This window comes from Pristiophorus japonicus, unplaced genomic scaffold (assembly GCF_044704955.1).
Source record: "Pristiophorus japonicus isolate sPriJap1 unplaced genomic scaffold, sPriJap1.hap1 HAP1_SCAFFOLD_262, whole genome shotgun sequence".
Lineage (NCBI taxonomy): Eukaryota > Metazoa > Chordata > Chondrichthyes > Pristiophoridae > Pristiophorus > Pristiophorus japonicus.
In genome coordinates this window covers 912962-923941 of record NW_027252362.1, presented here as the reverse complement: position 1 = coordinate 923941, position 10980 = coordinate 912962, and the positions used below count along the sequence as shown (strand labels likewise).

Genomic DNA, 10980 nt, shown 5'->3' with positions numbered 1-10980 from the left:
TGTGTAAGAGGGACGTGCTTCCTGTCCAGGATCATTCGGTGTCTGTTTCAACGTGATGGTTGTCAGTTCCGGTTCATCAATTGCCCCTTTAAAACGTATTTTCTCATTATCCGGATCATCCTGTACATTTAGAAAGGAGTGTGATTATCAGCTGTGATAACCGAATTGTTAAACTGTTGTGTTTCAAGCTACATTGACGTTGCCTGTGTTCGTGTATATCCATATCGCAGCGCATCTGTTCATTACTCAAAATATGCTCATGTTTTCCGATATCCACTCCTTGATAGAATCCTTATCCCAAATTTGCTCTCAATATAAAAAACAACAAATTTGGCACCGAACGGAGCGGCCGCGTGGTCTAATGGATAAGGTGTCTGACTTCGATTGTAATTGTGATTTTATCAGAAGATTGCAGGTTCGAGCCCTGCCGCGGTCAGCCAACGCGCCGCATGAAAATTTATATTCTTTGTTTTGATTCTGCCTCAAAACCAACCATCTCGGACAGTCACTCACCTGAAGTAAAGGAAGGCTGTTTGCTTTAAGAAGCTAATGGCAAATTTTCATCACTGTCGATCTGGTCGCACAGGCAAAACCAGCGGTGAAGTAGACTTTCGTGCACATTATTTCTGTTTCAATGCAAAAAGTAGGGGATGGATGTCTGACTTTGCAGTTAATAGGAGACAAGGTGACTGAGAGCTTCAGGCAATGGACTGCTGATCCAGTATGCCCCCAGCTTCGTCGTTATTGTGTTAAACATTATCCCCTCGTTTTTTTTATTCAATCACATTTAACCTCATTGCCAAATTCACCATTTTACTGACAAGGATGCAGATCGTTGGTGAAGTAATGTCTCAAAAAATAATCACTTCATCAAAGTGAAAATCTTAGCAGGACGATGGAGAGGGGGACGCATGAGATCGGTCTCTGAGAGTCAGCACATGCACGATGGGCCGAAGAGCAAACTAACGTGCAGAAAAGCACCCGCGACTTTAAAAGATGGCCATTGTTGCCCACATCTTCCATCGTGGCTTGTCTTACACCATGGGCTTACTGTGTTTGGGTATTTACTGACGGCAAATCCTGATTTCCAGTGGATTTCATGCATTCGCACAGACTTCGTTCAATCAAAAATATATAGATTAAGAAACAATTATTTATTTATTTCAGTCAAATCAAATTAAATTTTTTGCAATAAAATTGTAAATGTATTTATTTTCTTATTATGATAAATATATATATATGTTTTAAATTGTCTTTTTGTCTGGGTTGGGTTTATTTCCCTCCCTCTTTCCTGCTTGTCTATCACCTGTGCCTTCAACAACAGTCCCAGTCCCGCGTGCTCATGAGAACCGCGCTCAATCACGCACAGCACAATTGCATTCAGGAATGATAGAAATCCCACTTTATTCTTCTGAAAGGGAACTGCCGTCCGTGAAGGTCCATTCTACAGCTGTGTAAGAGGGATGTGCTTCCTGTCCAGGATCATTCGGTGTCTGTTTCAACGGGATGTTTGTCAGTTCCGGTTCATCAATTGCCCCTTTAAAACTTATTTTCTCATTATCCTGAACATCCTGTACATTTAAAAAGGAGTGTGATTATCAGCTGTGAATACCGAATTGTTAAACTGTTGTGTTTCAAGCTACATTGACGTTGCCTGTGTCCGTGTATATCCATATCGCAGCGCATCTGTTAATTACTCAAAATATGCTCATGTTTTCAGATATCCACACCTTGATATAATCCTTGTCCCAAATTTGCTCTCAATATAAAAAACAACAAATTTGGCACCGAATGGAGCGGCCGCGTGGTCTAATGGATAAGGTGCCTGACTTCGATTGCAATTGTGATGTTATCAGAAGATTGCAGGTGCGAGTCCTGCTGCCGTCAGCTCACGCGCCGCGTGAAATTTTATATTCGTTGTTTTGATTCTGCCTCAAAACCAACCATCTCGGACAGTCACTCACCTGAAGTAAAGGAAGGCTGTTTGCTTTAAGAAGTTAATGGCAAATTTTCATCACTGTCGATCTGGTTGCACGGGCAAAACAAGCGGTGAAGTAGACTTGCGTGCACATTATTTCTGTTTGAATGCAAAAAGTAGGGGATGGATGTCTGACTTTGCAGTTAATAGAAGACAAGGTGACTGAGAGGTTCAGGCAATGGACTGCTGATCCAGTATGCCCCCAGCTTCGTCGTTATTGTGTTAAACATTTTCCACTCGTTTTTTTTTATTCAATCACATTTAACCTCATTGCCAAATTCACCTTTTTGCTGACAAGGATGCAGATCGTTGGTGAAGTAATGTCTCAAAAAATAATCACTTCATCAAAAGGAAAACATTAGCAGGACGATGGAGAGGGGGACTCATGAGATCGGTCTCTGATAGTCAGCACAGGCACGATGGGCCGAATAGCAAACTAACGTCAGAATCTGAGAGCTACATACCTCACTGTCGGCGACTCGTTGGTCTAGGGGTATGATTCTCGCTTTGGGATTTTAATAATTGAAATGCGAGAGATCCAGGACGAGCACTGCCAACTTTTAGTCAAAAAGCGACTTCTCAGCCGGTCGACATGTGAGAAAACTGACATGTTTCAAATTAAAACATGTGATTGCACTCCGTTATTCACACAGCGTCCAAAAATCCTTGAGATTCCCAGGAACAAAGTGAAACTCACCGAACTGAGTAAAGTTCATGTCTCTTTGATGTACAAGGCTCTTTATCTCATTGGACAACCGAAACCCCGGTTTGATTCCGGCAAATACTTGATCAGTGTATCTTCCTTTCTGCACGCATGAGCTCACCTCCATCGGGATAAGCAGACATTCAGCGTCAATCTCAAATTCAACGTGAAGCAGACTCTGCCCTGAATATGAGTGCGTCCTGTTTCTCTCGCGCTGAAAAGATGTGAGAAGCTGGCTTTGGATTTAGTCCCTTGGCTGCCGAATTTAAACCGTGCAGGAAATCAATCTGGGGTGGCCAAGCTGCCCGGTCTGATTAAAAGGGGTTCAAACCCTACATTCCAGGCATGTTATAGTGTTCTGGCCTCAACATTCAGTTCAATGTATCGGATCATAAGCACCACTCCCATTGTCTGCTAATGGTTCTGCTGTTCACACGAACATATCCTCTGGTCCATCCTTTGTTACTTTATTGCCCGCTTACCACCCACTTTGCCTTTTCGCATTGTGCCATTTATTATTCAATCACTCCTACGCTCCACTGTATCACAGGCATCCCCTTTTGTCCTTCCTCGCTGCCTATTTTGTTCCAGGCGCTATTTTCGTGGAAAAATCTGTAAACTTTATATTTTTCTTAAAATATCGGAATGATCATCTGACTGAACGTGAGCCCGGGAAATTCATCCACGGATTGTTCACGACCTGTTGAGTTTTACTGAATGTTTTGTTTTTGTTCATTGTGTTTCTGTATCCCTTTTAAGGTGATGTGCTGGCCTGCCCGGGGTCATTCTCTGTCTCTCCAAAATGGTGTGCTATCATTATCGGATCATTACCTATCTGTTTAAAAGGAATGTGCTGTCTGTCCCGGATTTCAAATTTCAAATTTCAAAAACTGCCTTTGGAGGGTGCAGAATGTTTAGTTTGTTGGAATCCACAAAATATTCTCGACTGAGTTCATTCTTTAAACAGAAACTTTGCGATCTCTTCATTCTGCTCTGCTAATTATCGATCTTGCCACGTAAAAAGTGCGTTGGCATTGCAATGCATTAATGTAAAATTAATGAAAAGAAAATGCAACGTTTTGTCGAGAGCAAAACATGCAGTGCCTGCATTTCAAAAAGCGTTGCTTTTATTCATCCTGCGGAATGCATATTGCACAGATAATCTCAGCACACATTGTGCAGGCAAAGGCAGCATTGGACAACAAAGTGATTTGTCCTCCGCTGATTTGTAGCAGATAACTGACGGTTGAGCACACCATTTGACAACTGGACTTGTAGATCAAGCATCAATGAAAAAGGCAACAAAACTGCCCACCAGCACAAGGTGTCTTTCACTTGTTTGTCCCAAATTTTCAGCAGCTGGGACAACAAGAATTTAGGTTTTACTGCGATTTGAACTCAGATCACTCGATTAAAGTCAAGAGGGCTCACCATTACACCATGGAACCAACTACGCCAAAACTTTTGAAAAATACTTCGTCACAGACAAGGCACTGGAAGGCTGGAAAGTAGATCACACGGGTTGTGGGAGAGCTGGTTGGTGGTGACATGGAAGTGTTTGCAGTGTGCGGGACCAGACTGCTTCCACACATCCACAATGAATGTCCCACCATTTAGTTGGGAAAAGTAGAACTGAGAGTGGATAAGTTCCATCCCGGTCGGAGCAAGCTGAAGCTTTAACTGACTGACACCCTGGTTTTGCATGTCTTGCAGTGTGTATCTGTGGCGCAATGGTTTAGCGCATTCGGCTGGTAACTGAAAGGTGGGTAATCCAAACCCATCTCCGAGCGAAGCCTTTTAATGTTTTTCCCCGAGGATTCGGTGCCGCACAGTACCGGGTTGAGATTGTGCATTTTGGCTGCACGAATATATTCCGCAAACATTGCAAGCTTTGCTGTTATCCAGTGAGTTCCCACTCCAATACTTTTATGAGCATTCAGCACAAGTAAAATGATAACAATTTTTTTACATGGATCATATTCCTCCATCCAGTCCAATCAAAATAAATTATGTTATTGTGTTTAAAGGAACTGGTGAAAATTGATTCTATTGATACATATATCGAACTGGAACTTCGGTCTCAAGTGCTCCTCCTATCAAGAATAGACACACACACAATCAATGGTTTTACAACTGAGTCATAAACACTTACAATTTCTCATACAGCATGTAAATGAGATAGGGATAAAAATTCATCACATGTAAAGAGAAAATGAATGATTAAAGATACTGCTGTCCCTCAGTAACTATCCTGAAAAGGTTATCGGTTATTTAAGGGTGATTAAATGAATTCTTATTTTTTGAATTGAAAAAAGCTGTTACAAAAGTTACCGCCCTGACCTGGAATCGAAGCTGTTTTTCGGTGGTATAAGGAGTGGTTTTACCCAATCATTTCAAGGTGATTTCAAGGAATCACGTGGCGTTAAATTCAGATCACGGTTACGATGCGTTTCGTTGTGAAACAAGTGGATTGAAAAGGACAATAATGACACCAAGCATTACGATGCAGCGATGCAGCAAAGCAGCGTTCCCTGGTGGTCCAGTGATTAGGATTCGGCGCTCTCACCACCGCGGCCCTGGGTCGATTTCTGGCCAGGGAAATTGCACTTCCATCAAAATTAAAACGTTATAAGAAAGAGTTGCATGCATCTAATGTGGTAAAAAAGATTCATTGATTTAAACATCATTAATTAATCCATTGTAGAACTTCAATCATTTATTTTGCCCTGAGGATGTGAGGAAGTATTTTAGGAGCATGGTCCAGCCCCGGTATCTCCACCTGTGAAAGTAGGAAACTGCTAGAAATACACAACAGGACGGGTAGCCTTTGACAAAAATTAAACCCAGGTTACAGACTCTCTTCCTTCCCCTGCCCTTTGCGGGACACTTGTTCCCCTTTCATTTTACAGACTGACTGAGTTACTAACCGCGGGGAGAGAGTAGGTGCCTCCGCGGCCCCACTGTGCTAACATGGAAGATAACACGATGGGGATGTGGGGAAGTGGGGTGGTGGGTGGGGATCAGTGACATTTTTGTGTAAAGGGCAGCGGAGGACAAGGATTGACAGCTGTCAGTGAGGGACAGAAGTTGTTTAAGGTGAGCCAACACATTCCCGATCAGCACCGAAGGCATTCACTGGTCAGCTGCCCTCTGCTGTACTTCTGGTCAGAGCGGTTTCCGCAGTGGAGCCGTTATCACATTTGCTTTACACGCAAAATGATCCCGTGCAGGAAGATTATGTTTAAACTTGCTGTGGATGAACAGCCATGGGCGAGTTTATTCTCCTGTCAAAAGGGCGACAGTGGCTTCTCCCTTATTCTTTAATTGCTCTTTATTTATCTTCACTAAATAGATATATTTGAGTGAGAGAAATTGTTCCAGAGTGTCGCACACTTCATCTTTTCTTCCCCATTCAACACGTAAAATGAGGCCGGGGAATAAATACAGAAAACAAAGCAGAGGGATACTGACAAGAGGAAGAGAGAAGGGGAAATACTGTCCCCACCCAGAACTAATGCAGAAACCCCTCTGCTGCGCTCGGGGTGGCCACCCACAGCCTGGATACACTAACGTCCCAACAGCTCATTGACTGTCGGAGTTGGACTGTGCGATGCTTCAGAAGACAGGACGAAAAAGCAAAGTCACTGATTCAGTCCCATGTGCTTCTCTGACTGACACCGGGGAAACGGTGAGACAGATTTTGGAGCATAGGTCAGGTTATTGTGAAACAGCAAAGAAAATATTACGTCTGTAATTAAATTATTTAATGCGTATCCTGCTCGTTTAGTGGTTCGGCATTCATAGAGGGAGCCCGAGTTCAGAAAGTAACTTTTTAATTCAAACTTTTTTCAAATAATTACATGCAATTAATTAAACTCTGTGGGAGGCGGGGTGATTAAAACATCACCTATCGGAAAGGAATTGTCCGCGGGAAGCCTCCAACCAGAATTTTTGGGCGAATATTCCCACACGAATTGTTTTGCAGACTTACAGTCAATACTTCGATTACTGAACTGTAATAATTTCAGGAGCTTTCATCATAGACGATATTTTACACCCTATCTGACTTAACACACTCTGAATTTTTGAAATTGGTTTAAAATGTTTATTGCTCAGAAGACAAGGAACCTGGGGTACTTTTTTCAATTTATTTCACAGCAATTTTATTCTAAAATAATGTTTTTGCCCCGGCTCGAACCTGGGACCTTTCATATCTGAGACAAACGCAATGACCGCTACACTACAGAAACCACTGCTAAACTTAGTGCCCAGAGAGAAGTGTTAAGCCAGAAGGTGTAATTCTGAGTCCCTTTCTGTGAAAAAATCTTTTCACAAACATCTCTCTGACCGAAGCTGCACAAGTCAAAAATGTTCTTTTCAAAGTCGTCAAACTCCCAAATTAACGCACTCCCCGAATCTTCTGGATCAGAAAGCTCTAGTTGTGCCGACTCAATCCATAAATCTGACTTTACTCACCCTGTATTTTAGGAGATTGGTTTAAAATGTTCATTGCTCATAAGACACGGAACCTGGGGCTACTTTTGTTCAATTTATTTCACAGCAAATATATTCTAAAATAAAGCACGCGCCCAAGCTCAAACCACGGACATTTCATGTGGGAGGTGAACATGATAACGGCTACACTACCGAAACCTTTCCTGAACCCAGCCCCCGGTTCGTCATTTGTACCACAATTGAACCCAATGAGATCGGAATAAAAGTTCCTCACATTCTCATGGCAAAATAAATGGTAAAAAATTTACAAAATAATTTATGTATTAATTAATGATGTTCAAGTCAATGATTCTTATTTTTCATACATGATTTGCATATAGATCTGTAAAATAAATGATCTCTTTTTTTTTTATAAGGTTTTGAACTAAAAGTACAACTTCCGAGGGTGGGAATTGAACCCAGGACACAACGTTGAGAGCATAGACTCCTGACCACTCGACAACCAGGGACCGATATACCTTTTTATTGCTGCATCTTTATAGTTAATGACATTATTGTCATTTTCAGTTCACTTGATTCACACCGAAACAGATTGTAACTGTTGTGTCTGCATGCCTGTTTACTGTGTGATGTCTGTAACACTGCTATGCAACACTGAATGTACTCTTACACTGTACACACCTGACCTACACCAGAGGATGCTGCTGCTTGAGACCGAAAGGTTACCTGCAATCCAGTATATAAAGGAGCTCACAGCTTGGTGTCCTCAATCGAGGAGCTTCAAATAAAGGACTACACGTCTACACAGTTTAAGTATCATACCCTGCCTGATGGAGCCATTATTAAAGGTGCCGACAGTAAACGTGATCTGAAATTCACGCCACTTGAGATCACATTCAAATGATTCACTGAATCCACCCCTCGTATCACCGCAACACAAGTTCGATTCTTGGTCAGGGAGATAATATTTACAACACAGTTTTCAAACTAATAGCCCTATATAAATGTCAACATGCAGCAAATGTAAAAAAATGAAATCATTTAATCATGTTCAATTAACCGATAACTTTCTTTTGCAGAATTAAAGAAATGATAATATGGTGACTGAGGGATAGTGGTACACAAGAACATAAGAACAGAAGAATTAGGAACAGGAGTCGGCCATCGAGCCCCTCGAGCCTGCTCCGCCATTCAACAAGATCATGGCTGATCTGGCCGTGGACTCAGCTCCACTTATCCGCCCGCTCCTCATAACCCTTAATTCCCTTATTGGTTAAAAATCTATCTATCTGTGACTTGAATACATTCAATGCGCTAGCCTCAACTGCTTCCTTGGGCAGAGAATTCCACAGATTCACAACCCTCTGGGAGAACGAATTCTTTCTCAACTCGGTTTTAAATTTGCTCCCCCATATTTTGAGTCTGTGCCCCCTAGTTCTAGTCTCCCCGACCAGTGGAAACGATCTCTCTGCATCTATCTTGTTATCCCTTTCAATATTTTAAATGTTTCTACAAGTTCCTTCTGAACTCCAACGAGTAAAGACCCAGTCTACTCAATCTATCATCATAAGGTAACCCCCTCATCTCCGGAATCAGCCGAGTGAATCGTCTCGGTACCCCCTTCAAAGCTAGTATATCCTTCCTCAAGTAAGGTGACCAAACTGCATGCAGTACTCCAGGTGCAGCCTCACCAATACCTTATATGTTGCAGCAGGACCTCCCTGCTTTTGTACTCCATGCCTCTTGCAATGAAGGCCAACATTCCATTCGCCTTCCTGATTATCTGTTGCACCTGCAAACTAACTTTTTGGGATTCATGCACAAGGACCGCCAGGTCCCTCTGCACCGCAGCATGTTGCAATTTCTCCCCATTCAAATAATATTCCCTTTTACTGTTTTTTTTCCCAAGGTGGATGACCTCACACTTTCCGACATTGTACTCCATCTGCCAAATCTTAGCCCATTCATTTAACCTATCTAAATCTCTTTGCAGCCTCTCTGTGTCCTCTACACAACCTGCTTTCCCACTAATCTTTGTGTCATCTGCAAATTTTGTTGCACTGCACTCTGTCCCCTCTTCCAGGTCATCTATGTATATTGTAAACAGTTGTGGTCCCAGCACCGATCCCTGTGGCACACCACTAAACACCGATTTCCAACCTGAAAAGGGCCCATTTATCCCATCTCTCTGCTTTCTGTTAGCCAGCCAATTCTCTATCTATGCTAATATATTTCCACTGACTCCGCGTACCTTTATCTTCTGCAGTAACCTTTTGTGTGGTACATTATAGAATGCCTTTTGAAAATCTGAATACACCACATCCATCGGTACACCTCGATCCAACATGCTCGTTATATCCTCAAAGAATTCCAGTAAATTTGTTGAACATGATTTCCCCTTCATGAATCCATGCTGCGTCTGCTTGATTGCACTATTCCTATCTTGATGTCCTGCTATTTCTTCCTTCATGATAGTTTCAAGCATTTTCCCTACTTCAGATGTTAAACTAACCAGCCGAGAGTTACCTGCCTTTTGTCTGCCGCCTTTTTTAAACAGAGGCGTTACATTAGCTGCTTTCCAATCCGCTGGTACCTCCCCAGAGTCCAGAGAATTTTGGTAGATTATAACGAATGCATCTGCTATAACTTCCGCCATCTCTTTTACTACCCTGGCACTTCATCAGGACCAGGGGACTTGTCTACCTTGACTCCCATTAGCCTGTCCAGCACTACCCCCCTAGTGATAGTGATTGTTTCAAGGTCCTTTCTTCCCACATTCCTGTGACCAGCAATTTCTGGCATGGTTTCTGTGTCTTCCATTGTGAAGACCGAAGCAAAATAATTGTTTAAGGTCTCAGTGATTTCCACATTTCCCATTATTAAATCCCCCTTCTCATCTTCTAAGGGACCAACATTTACTTTAGTCACTCTTTTCCGTTTTAGATATCAGTAAAAGCTTTAACTATTGCTTTTTATGCTTTGCACAAGTTTACCTTCTTAATCTATCTTTCCTTTCTTTATTGCTTGCTTCGTCATTCTTTGCTGTCGTTTAAAATTTTCCCATTCTTCTATTTTCCCACTAACCTTGGCCATCTTATACGCATTGGTTTTTAATTTGATACTCTCCTTTATTTCCTTGGTTATCCACGGCTGGTTATCCCTTCTCTTACCGCCCTTCTTTTTCACTTGAATATATTTTTGTTGAGCACTATGAAAGAGCTCCTTAAAAGTCCTCCATTGTTCCTCAATTGTGCCACCGTTTAGTCTGTGTTTCCAGTCTACTTCAGCCAACTCTGCCCTCATCCCACTGTAGTCCCCTTTGTTTAAGCATAGTATGCTCGTTTGAGACACTACTTCCTCACCCTCAATCTATATTACAAATTCAACCATATTGTGATCACTCATTCCGAGAGGATCTTTTACGAGCTTCAATCATTCATTTTCTCTTTCCATGTGATGAACTTTTATCCCTATCTCGTTTACACAATGTATTTTATGAGAATGGTTTAAAATTTTAAGTGCTTATTGTCATGTATTCAACCAACATTGTAACCCATATATAATCTGACCTCAGTTGTACACTGTGAGAAAAATCACCACTAGGAGGTGAACTTGTGGGAGATACTCCGAACCTGGACCTTCAGGTATAAAAGGGGAAGCTCCACCCACTTTCATCACTTGAGTGCAAAGGAACAAAGGACAGGTCACAGACTGACCTTCTATCAAGCATGGGCCTCGTGTGCATTTATACTGTAGAGGATGGATGTATGAATGGCGACAAGAAATTGGGATTTTAACCATGTGAGCATGGCCGCTAGCAGAATAGACGAGAGATACTGTGTTA

At 42.0% G+C, this 10980-nt stretch overlaps 1 non-coding gene across 1 annotated transcript; it reads left to right on the top strand.

Annotated features, from left to right (window-relative positions):
• Nucleotides 1-347: 347 nt before the first annotated feature.
• trnar-ucg (transfer RNA arginine (anticodon UCG)) lies at nucleotides 348-436 on the top strand. Its single transcript is given in 2 exon segments — nucleotides 348-384; nucleotides 401-436. It is a non-coding gene; the product is annotated as a tRNA-Arg (tRNA).
• The last annotated feature ends 10544 nt before the right edge of the window (nucleotides 437-10980 follow it).